Source organism: Tachypleus tridentatus, chromosome 13 (genome assembly GCF_004210375.1).
Source record: "Tachypleus tridentatus isolate NWPU-2018 chromosome 13, ASM421037v1, whole genome shotgun sequence".
Lineage (NCBI taxonomy): Eukaryota > Metazoa > Arthropoda > Merostomata > Xiphosura > Limulidae > Tachypleus > Tachypleus tridentatus.
In genome coordinates this window covers 140,393,353-140,404,899 of record NC_134837.1, presented here as the reverse complement: position 1 = coordinate 140,404,899, position 11,547 = coordinate 140,393,353, and the positions used below count along the sequence as shown (strand labels likewise).

Sequence of the window (11,547 nt, the reverse complement as noted above, 5' to 3'; positions counted from 1 at the left end):
GAGAGGGAAGGCTACTAGTCATCACCACCCATCGCCAACTCTTGGGCTACTCTTTTACCAACGAATAGTGGGATTGACCGTCACATTATAACGCCCCCACCACTGGGAGGGCGAGCATGTTTTGTGCGACCGGGATTCGAACCTGCGACCCTCAGATTACAAGTCGAACGCCTTAACACGCTTGACCATGCCGAGCCCAGCAAATATGACCTGTACATTAGTATTTATCACGTTAAAAAGTAAAAGACGTTGCATGAGGTCTTAAAAAATTGTCATTTTTTTGTTATTACGATTAATAATACGTAATAAAAATAAAATTAGTCAAACAAGGGTGTGATATTTTTAACTAAATCTAAAATACTTTTACCGATTGTTAGTAAAAGAATAAGTTGCGATTATAATAAAGACTGGACATTTTGTATCTCGTGTAGAATCCATAAACTTTCCTGATTATCGTGATACCCAGCGCCACCTAACAGAGGAACATATTCTTACAACCTCTGAAAGTCTTTTAGAAGGTTCTTCCGTACAAGAAGTTCCTGGATCAACATTAGTAGAACAGTCCTGTGAAAACGCTTCAGGTAGAGAGTTAATTGTACTATTAGATAATTATAAATATACTAAAATAAAACAAGCTTAGAAGCCTGACTAGTAAAATAATGCAAGAATATAGTTGATTTGACCACATTATTAGAGATTTATTGTTAAATCACTGTGAACTTGTAAAATAATTAGCAACGAATTTGTTCTTATTGCCAGTTTTGTGTGTGTTTTCTTATAACAAAGTCACATTGAGTTCTGTGCTGAACTCTCCGTGTTTTGTCTTTGTCAAAATAAATTTAAAAAAACAATACATAATTTTCCCCTCAGTTAGTGACAATTTTTATAGTAATTTCAATCAAATAAGTGGTTTATGAAAAAATATGAAGAAATAAATTTTAATGTGTTTGATATGCAATCTGTAATAATTTAATATTTCTTCTCTGTTAACCTAAAATATATAAAAAAAATTTCATTCGTCATAGTAAATGCCCCCCTACTAGTACAGCGATAAGTACGGATTTACAACGTTAAAATCAGGGGTTTAGTTCCCCTCAGTGGGCTCAGCAAATAGCACGATCTGGCTTTGCTATAAGAAAACACACAAACACACACCTATAGTAAACCTAACTAGTCAATATTTCCTTAACACAATAAAAGTACTAGTGAATAATTCACAGGATTCTCGTTGTAAGTAGCCTTTGAAGCTCTACAATAAATAAAAGGATACAGTGAACTCTTTTGACCTCTTATTTATGGTAGTACTTTAGGTATTCGTAGCAGGGTATTGTAAAGAAAAAAAAATCTCATCTTTTGAGGAATCTTTAAGTAAAGAGTATTCATTTAAAAATCTCCACATTACAGTTAAGTTCGCAGTTCTCTTGTTTTAACCGTTTTCATCTGAAAACTTTTGTTTTTTCAACTATATTATAATAATGATCTTTAACTTTGTTTTATAAGCAATCTAGAGTTTTTATTATGATTTTTTTGAAGTGACTACAACGCCACCACTACCTGACTCTGATCCACTGGTCAATAGTTATTCCTGGAACCCTGGAAACTGTTACCAGAGGTGAGTTTAACAGCACGAGCTATTCCTTGTGTATAGACCCGGCATGGCCAGGTGGTAAAGACACTCGAGTCGTAATCTGAGGGTCACGGGTTCGAACCTCTATCACACCAAATATGCTCGTCCTTTCAGCCGTGGGGGCGTTATAATGTGACGGCCAATCCCAGTATTCGTTGGTAAAAGAGTAGCCCAAGAGTTGGCGGTGGGTGGTGATAACTAGCTGCCTTCCCTTTAATCTTACATTGATAAATTAGAGACGGCTAGCGCAGATGGCTCTCGAGTAGCTTTACGCGAAATTCAAAACAAACCAAAGCAGTCCTTGTGTATAAGACACGGAGGTACGTAAGTTTTACCAATCTGGATAGTGTATGTATGTCTGTGTTTTCGCGGGCGTATCTCGATAACTAATAGATCGATCTGTACGAAAGTTTTGCACAGGTTGGTAAGTCACTATGGGACAATTCTTCTTGGGTCTGGTCTAGATCAATATCCATATCTGGATTCTTGATAACTTTTTTGAATCGTTTATCGTTATGGGAAAATTGAGCATTTTCACAGTTTGGGTCAACATCTATAAAGTGTGATCGCAAATTTCAGGGGTTGAGACTCCTCATCATACCACAGAAAATGATCCCGATTGTCGATCATTCTGGATCTGAGAAAGATTTTATGAGTGTTCGAAAGTGGCACCTGTTGTAAACACGTGAAATCTTGAAAAGAAGTGGGGAGGGTTGCAGTCTCTGTGGTTGTCCTTGTTTCCATTATAGCTTTATAAGTTTATTAGGACTTACACGTGTTGCATAGGCCATGTGAAAGAAAAGAATTATACTGTCATGCGAGTGAGAAACAGTGTGAAAAAGTAAAAATTAAAACATCTCTTAAATTGAAAGACGAACCTTTCTTGTTAAGCTTCGTTTTTCAAGGTTTCAGAGTTCTTTAAAAAAACGTGACAAAAGCTGGTATTAGAAGTGGTTTTATTTATCAAAAAAATATTTTTATTTCCCAATGACAAACTAACAACTAATTGATTTATCATACTATTACTTGCTTTATTTTCCCTTAATCTATAAAGCCTTTTTTGCAGTTCATTACAAATTTTCAATTAAATGCCTCCCAGTATACGGTGGTTATCATCCGTTGAGTCAGTAGTACACAGTGGTTATGATCTGTTGAGTCAGTAGTACACAGTGGTTATTATCTGTTGAGTCAATAGTATACTGTGGTTACCATTTGTTGAGTAAGTAGTATACAGTGGTTATAATCTATTGAGTCAGTAGTATACAGTAGTTATCTGTTGAGTCAGTAGTAAACATTGGTTATTATCTCTTGAATCAATAATATACTGTGGTTACCATTTGTTGAGTAGGTAGTATACAGTGGTTATCTGTTGAGTTAGTAGTACACAGTGGTTATGATCTGTTGAGTCAGTAGTACACAGTGGTTATTATCTGTTGAGTCAATAGTATACTGTGGTTACCATTTGTTGAGTAAGTAGTATACAGTGGTTATCTGTTGAGTTAGTAGTACACAATGGTTATGATCTGTTGTGTCAATAGTATACTGTGGTTACCATTTGATGAGTAAGTAGTATACAGTGGTTATAATCTGTTGAGTCAGTAGTATACAGTGGTTATCTGTTGAGTCAGTAGTAAACATTGGTTATTATCTGTTGAGTCAATAGTATAGTGTGGTTATCATCTGTTGAGTCAGTAGTATAGTTTGGTTATCATCTCTTGAGTCAATAATATACTGTGGTTACCATTAGTTGAGTAAGTAGTATACAGTGGTTATCTGTTGAGTTAGTAGTATGCAGTGGTTATCATCTGTTGTTTCAGTAGAATAGTGTGGTTATCATCTATTAAGTCAGTAGTATAGTGTGGTTATCATCTGTTGAGTCAGTAGTATAGTGTGGTTATCTGTTGAGTCAGTAGTACACAGTGGTTATGATCTGTTGATTCAGTAGTATGCAGTGGTTATCATCTGTTGTTTCAGTAGAATAGTGTGGTTATCATCTGTTGAGTCAGTAGTATAGTGTGGTTATCATCTGTTGAGTCAGTAGTATAGTGTGGTTATCTGTTGAGTCAGTAGTATAGTGTGGTTATCTGTTGAGTCAGTAGTATAGTGTGGTTATCTGTTGAGTCAGTAGTACATAGTGGTTATGATCTGTTGAGTCAGTAGTACACAGAAGTTATTATCTGTTGAGTCAATAGTATACTGTGGTTACCATTTGTTGAGTAACTAGTATACAGTGGTTATCTGTTGAGTTAGTAGTACACAGTGGTTATGATCTATTGAGTCAGTAGTACACAGTGGTTATGATCTGTTGATTCAGTAGTATGCAGTGGTTATCATCTGTTGAGTCAGTAGTATAGTGTGGTTATCATCTGTTGAGTCAGTAGTATAGTGTGGTTATCTGTTGAGTCAGTAGTACACAGTGGTTATGATCTGTTGAGTAAGTAGTATACAGTGGTTATCTGTTGAGTTAGTAGTACACAGTGGTTATGATCTGTTGAGTCAATAGTATACTGTGGTTACCATTTGTTGAGTAAGTAGTATACAGTGGTTATCTGTTGAGTTAGTAGTACACAGTGGTTATGATCTATTGGGTCAGTAGTACACAGTGGTTATGATCTATTGATTCAGTAGTATGCAGTGGTTATCATCTGTTGTTTCAGTAGAATAGTGTGGTTATTATCTGTTGAGTCAATAGTATAGTATGGTTATCATCTGTTGAGTCAGTAGTGTAGTGTGGTTATCATCTCTTGAATCAATAATATACTGTGGTTACCATTTGTTGAGTAAGTAGTATAGTGTGGTTATCTGTTGAGTCAGTAGTACACAGTGGTTATGATCTATTGAGTCAGTAGTACACAGTGGTTATGATCTGTTGAGTCAGTAGTATAGTGTGGTTATCATCTGTTGAGTCAGTAGTATAGTGTGGTTATCATCTGTTGAGTCAGTAGTATAGTGTGGTTATCTGTTGAGTCAGTAGTATAGTGTGGTTATCTGTTGAATCAGTAGTATAGTGTGGTTATCTGTTGAGTCAGTAGTACACAGTGGTTATGATCTGTTGAGTCAGTAGTACACAGTGGTTATGATCTGTTGATTCAGTAGTATGCAGTGGTTATCTGTTGAGTTAGTAGTACATAGTGGTTATGATCTGTTGAGTCAGTAGTACACAGTGGTTAATATCTGTTGAGTCAATAGTATACTGTGGTTACCATTTGTTGAGTAAGTAGTATACAGTGGTTATCTGTTGAGTTAGTAGTACACAGTGGTTATGATCTATTGAGTCAGTAGTACACAGTGGTTATGATCTGTTGATTCAGTAGTATGCAGTGGTTATCATCTGTTGTTTCACTAGAATAGTGTGGTTATCATCTGTTGAGTCAGTAGTATAGTGTGGTTATCATCTCTTGAGTCAATAATATACTGTGGTTACCATTTGTTGAGTAAGTAGTATACAGTGGTTATCTGTTGAGTTAGTAGTATGCACTGGTTATCATCTGTTGTTTCAGTAGAATAGTGTGGTTATCATCTGTTGAGTCAGTAGTATAGTGTGGTTATCATCTGTTGAGTCAGTAGTATAATGTGGTTATCTGTTGAGTCAGTAGTATAGTGTGGTTATCTGTTGAGTCAGTAGTACACAGTGGTTATGATCTGTTGATTCAGTAGTATGCAGTGGTTATCATCTGTTGTTTCAGTAGAATAGTGTGGTTATCATCTGTTGAGTCAGTAGTATAGTGTGGTTATTTGTTGAGTCAGTAGTACACAGTGGTTATGATCTGTTGAGTAAGTAGTATACAGTGGTTATCTGTTGAGTTAGTAGTACACAGTGGTTATGATCTATTGGGTCAGTAGTACACAGTGGTTATGATCTGTTGATTCAGTAGTATGCAGTGGTTATCATCTGTTGTTTCAGTAGAATAGTGTGGTTATCATCTGTTGAGTCACTAGTATAGTGTGGTTATCATCTGTTGAGTCAGTAGTATAGTGTGGTTATCTGTTGAGTCAGTAGTATAGTGTGGTTATCTGTTGAGTCAGTAGTATACAGTGGTTATCATCTGTTGAGTCAATACTATAGTGTGATTATCATCTGTTGAGTCAGATGTATAGTGTGGTTATCTGTTGAGTCAGTAGTACACAGTGGTTATGATCTGTTGAGTCAGTAGTATGCAGTGGTTATCTGTTAAGTCAGTAGTAAACATTGGTTATTATGTGTTGAATCAGTAGTATAGTGTGTTATCATCTGTTGAGTCAGTAGTGTAGTGTGGTTATCATCTGTTGAGTCAGTAGTATACAGTGGTTATCATCTGTTGAGTGTGTAGTAAACATTGGTTATCATCTGTTAAGTCGATAGTATACAATGGTTATCATCTGTTGAGTCAGTAGTACACAGTGGTTATGATCTGTTGAGTCAGTAGTATACAGTGGTTATCTGTTAAGTCAGTAGTAAACATTGGTTATTATGTGTTGAATCAGTAGTATAGTGTGTTATCATCTGTTGAGTCAGTAGTATAGTGTGGTTATCTGTTGAGTCAGTAGTACACAGTGGTTATGATCTGTTGAGTCAGTAGTATACAGTGGTTATCTGTTAAGTCAGTAGTAAACATTGGTAATTATGTGTTGAATCAGTAGTATAGTGTGTTATCATCTGTTGAGTCAGTAGTGTAGTGTGGTTATCATCTGTTGAGTCAGTAGTATACAGTGGTTATCATCTGTTGAGTGTGTAGTAAACATTGGTTATCATCTGTTAAGTCGATAGTATACAATGGTTATCATCTGTTGAGTCAGTAGTACACAGTGGTTATGATCTGTTGAGTCAGTAGTATACAGTGGTTATCTGTTAAGTCAGTAGTAAACATTGGTTATTATGTGTTGAATCAGTAGTATAGTGTGTTATCATCTGTTGAGTCAGTAGTTTTGTGTGGTTATCATCTCTTGAGTCAATAATATACTGTGGTTACCATTTGTTGAGTAAGTAGTATACAGTGGTTATCTGTTGAGTTAGTAGTATGCAGTGGTTATCATCTGTTGTTTCAGTAGAATAGTGTGGTTATCATCTGTTGAGTCAGTAGTACACAGTGGTTATGATCTGTTGAGTAAGTAGTATACAGTGGTTATGATCTGTTGAGTCGGTAGTACACAGTAGTTATTATCTGTTGAGTCAATAGTATACTGTGGTTACCATTTGTTGAGTAAGTAGTATACAGTGGTTATCTGTTGAGTTAGTAGTACACAGTGGTTATGATCTATTGAGTCAGTAGTACACAGTGGTTATGATCTGTTGATTCAGTAGTATGCAGTGGTTATCATCTGTTGTTTCAGTAGAATAGTGTGGTTATCATCTGTTGAGTCAGTAGTATAGTGTGGTTATCATCTCTTGAGTCAGTAGTATAGTCTGGTTATCTGTTGAGTCAGTAGTATAGTGTGGTTATCTGTTGAGTCAGTAGTACACAGTGGTTATGATCTGTTGATTCAGTAGTATGCAGTGGTTATCATCTGTTGTTTCAGTAGAATAGTGTGGTTATCATCTGTTGAGTCAGTAGTGTAGTGTGGTTATCATCTCTTGAATCAATAATATACTGTGGATACCATTTGTTGAGTAAGTAGTATACAGTGGTTATCTGTTGAGTTAGTAGTACACAGTGGTTATGATCTGTTGAGTCAGTAGTACACAGTGGTTATTATCTGTTGAGTCAATAGTATACTGTGGTTATGATCTGTGAGTCAATAGTATACTGTGGTTACCATTTGTTGAGTAAGTAGTATACAGTGGTTATAATCTATTGAGTCAGGAGTATACAGTGGTTATCTGTTGAGTCAGTAGTAAACATTGGTTATTATCTGTTGAGTCAATAGTATAGTGTGGTTATCATCTCTTGAGTCAATAATATACTGTGGTTACCATTTGTTGAGTAAGTAGTATACAGTGGTTACCTGTTGAGTTAGTAGTATGCAGTGGTTATCATCTGTTGTTTCAGTAGAATAGTGTGGTTATCATCTGTTGAGTCAGTAGTATAGTGTGGTTATCATCTGTTGAGTCAGTAGTATAGTGTGGTTATCTGTTGAGTCAGTAGTATAGTGTGGTTATTTGTTGAGTCAGTAGTACACAGTGGTTATGATCTGTTGAGTAAGCAGTATACAGTGGTTATCTGTTGAGTTAGTAGTACATAGTGGTTATGATCTGTTGAGTCAGTAGTACACAGTGGTTATTATCTGTTGAGTCAGTAGTACACAGTGGTTATGATCTGTTGATTCAGTAGTATGCAGTGGTTATCATCTGTTGTTTCAGTAGAATAGTGTGGTTATCATCTGTTGAGTCACTAGTATAGTGTGGTTATCATCTGTTGAGTCAGTAGTATAGTGTGGTTATCTGTTGAGTCAGTAGTATAGTGTGGTTATCTGTCGAGTCAGTAGTATACAGTGGTTATCATCTGTTGAGTCAATACTATAGTGTGGTTATCATCTGTTGAGTCAGTAGTATAGTGTGGTTATCTGTTGAGTCAGTAGTACACAGTGGTTATGATCTGTTGAGTCAGTAGTATACAGTGGTTATCTGTTACGTCAGTAGTAAACATTAGTTATTATGTGTTGAATCAGTAGTATAGTGTGTTATCATCTGTTGAGTCAGTAGTGTAGTGTGGTTATCATCTGTTGAGTCAGTAGTATACAGTGGTTATCATCTGTTGAGTGTGTAGTAAACATTGGTTATCATCTGTTAAGTCGATAGTATACAATGGTTATCATCTGTTGAGTCAGTAGTACACAGTGGTTATGATCTGTTGAGTCAGTAGTATACAGTGGTTATCTGTTAAGTCAGTAGTAAACATTGGTTATTATGTGTTGAATCAGTAGTATAGTGTGTTATCATCTGTTGAGTCAGTAGTTTTGTGTGGTTATCATCTCTTGAGTCAATAATATACTGTGGTTACCATTTGTTGAGTAAGTAGTATACAGTGGTTATCTGTTGAGTTAGTAGTATGCAGTGGTTATCATCTGTTGTTTCAGTAGAATAGTGTGGTTATCATCTGTTGAGTCACTAGTATAGTGTGGTTATCATCTGTTGAGTCAGTAGTATAGTGTGGTTATCTGTTGAGTCAGTAGTATAGTGTGGTTATCTGTTGAGTCAGTAGTACACAGTGGTTATGATCTGTTGAGTAAGTAGTATACAGTGGTTATCTGTTGAGTTAGTAGTACACAGTGGTTATGATCTGTTGAGTCAATAATATACTGTGGTTACCATTTGTTGAGTAAGTAGTATAGTGTGGTTATCTGTTGAGTCAGTAGTACACAGTGGTTATGATCTATTGAGTCAGAAGTAAACATTGGTTATTATCTGTTGAGTCAATAGTATAGTATGGTTATCATCTGTTGAGTCAGTAGTGTAGTGTGGTTATCATCTCTTGAATCAATAATATACTGTGGTTACCATTTGTTGAGTAAGTAGTATAGTGTGGTTATCTGTTGAGTCAGTAGTACACAGTGGTTATGATCTATTGAGTCAGTAGTACATAGTGGTTATGATCTGTTGAGTCAGTAGTATGCAGTGGTTATCATCTGTTGTTTCAGTAGAATAGTGTGATTATCATCTGTTGAGTCAGTAGTATAGTGTGGTTATCATCTGTTGAGTCAGTAGTATAGTGTGATTATCATCTGTTGAGTCAGTAGTGTAGTGTGGTTATCTGTTGAGTCAGTAGTATAGTGTGGTTATCTGTTGAGTCAGTAGTACACAGTGGTTATGATCTGTTGATTCAGTAGTATGCAGTGGTTATCATCTGTTGTTTCAGTAGAATAGTGTGGTTATCTGTTGAGTCAGTAGTATAGTGTGGTTATCTGTTGAGTCAGTAGTACACAGTGGTTATGATCTGTTGATTCAGTAGTATGCAGTGGTTATCATCTGTTGTTTCAGTAGAATAGTGTGGTTATCATCTGTTGATTTAGTAGTATAGTGTGGTTATCATCTGTTGAGTCAGTAGTATAGTGTGGTTATCTGTTGAGTCAGTAGTATAGTGTGGTTATCATCTGTTGAGTCAGTAGTATAGTGTGGTTATCTGTTGAGTCAGTAGTACACAGTGGTTATGATCTGTTGAGTAAGTAGTATACAGTGGTTATCTGTTGAGTTAGTAGTACACAGTGGTTATGATCTGTTGAGTCAATAGTATACTGTGGTTACCATTTGTTGAGTAAGTAGTATACAGTGGTTATAATCTATTGAGTCAGTAGTATACAGTGGTTATCTGTTGAGTCAGTAGTAAACATTGGTTATTATCTGTTGAGTCAATAGTACACAGTGGTTATGATCTGTTCAGTCAGTAGTATGCAGTGGTTATCATCTGTTGTTTCAGTAGAATAGTGTGGTTATCATCTGTTGAGTCAGTAGTATAGTGTGGTTATCTGTTCAGTCAGTAGTATAGTGTGGTTATCTGTTGAGTCAGTAGTATACAGTGGTTATCATCTGTTGAGTCAATACTATAGTGTGGTTATCATCTGTTGAGTCAGTAGTATAGTGTGGTTATGATCTGTTGAGTCAGTAGTATACAGTGGTTATCTGTTAAGTCGGTAGTAAATATTGGTTATTATGTGTTGAGTCAGTAGTATAGTGTGTTATCATCTGTTGAGTCAGTAGTTTTGTGTGGTTATCATCTGTTGAATCAGTAGTATACAGTGGTTATCATCTGTTGAGTGTGTAGTAAACATTGGTTATCATCTGTTAAGTCGATAGTATACAATGGTTATCATCTGTTGAGTCAGTAATATACAATGGTTATCATCTGTTGAGTCAGTAATATACAATGGTTATCATCTGTTGAGTCAGTAATATACAATGGTTATCATCTGTTGAGTCAGTAATATACAATGGTTATCATTTGTTGAGACTACACATCGTTATATTTCAGTAGCCTGCAGCAAACTGGTAACTATGACTACCGGCGAGGTTGGACACACCCAGCAGTTATAACCAGAGCTGACGGTAGAATTTATCAACAGTCACCACCAGACCATGTAAGAGAGATTTCTCTTTGACAGTATCAGCAATTAACAAAAGTTAATATTTAAACTATTGTGGAAATCTGTTGTTTTTTTCAAAAAAAAATTCTTTCAGGCTGAAATTGTAAATAGGCAAACTAGAACAAAAAGAAAACATTTAACCACACACAATATTATCATTTAACTGAAAACGTACGTTAAAGTGTATCGTTTAACATAGTTTGATGGTCATAACAAGTTCATGTCGAAGCAACAACGAACTTGTAATAGGATTAATGTCTGGATTAATGAGGTGAAGTAAGGTTAAATCAACGACTGTTCATAGTTTTAAGGATTAGCTGTATGTCAACCTTAATCCTTGATGAATATTTAATGTTAAAAATACATTAAGGTGGCTTTAAGTTGAGAAGTAGCTATAAGTGTATCTTATTTAGCTTCAACGAATATTAACAAAAAATTTTGAATTTCAAGAAAAACATTATATTGCAATAGACGAAGAATAGTTTAAAATACCTGTTTTGTTCCAATGAATTTTGGAAGTTGTTTTAGTTTTTCTGTATCAGGATTTGTCTGTTTACTATATATCACAATATGTGAATGCTTTACTTGGTTTTGAGAAGTTTTAGATGACAGAGAGGGTCTGTAATATTTTTTTATTCCTTGTAGAATCTCAATACTTAGATATATCTATTATTTATACCACATAAATGTTAAAAAAACACAAGAATGATTCGTGTCCATAAGTTACCCATTTAAAAGCAGTCACATCCTCTAGTACAACTCACTCGATTATTCATTTTTGAACCTACTATTTGGAACAGTCCTTCTGTCCAGGGGACTTTGGAACATCGGTCTGTACGAGAGACGAGATCATTATGTATGGTAACTATTATGTTCAAGTCCGAGTAATAATCTCGGCACGTTTTAGGCACAGAAACACTTTGTGT

The 11,547-nt window shown here is 35.5% G+C and overlaps 1 long non-coding RNA gene across 1 annotated transcript; it reads left to right on the top strand.

Moving 5' to 3' along the window:
- Positions 1 to 445: 445 nt before the first annotated feature.
- Positions 446 to 10,612, top strand: LOC143238918 (uncharacterized). Its single transcript, XR_013020836.1, has 3 exons — positions 446 to 581; positions 1,534 to 1,612; positions 10,510 to 10,612. It is a non-coding gene; the product is annotated as an uncharacterized LOC143238918 (long non-coding RNA).
- The last annotated feature ends 935 nt before the right edge of the window (positions 10,613 to 11,547 follow it).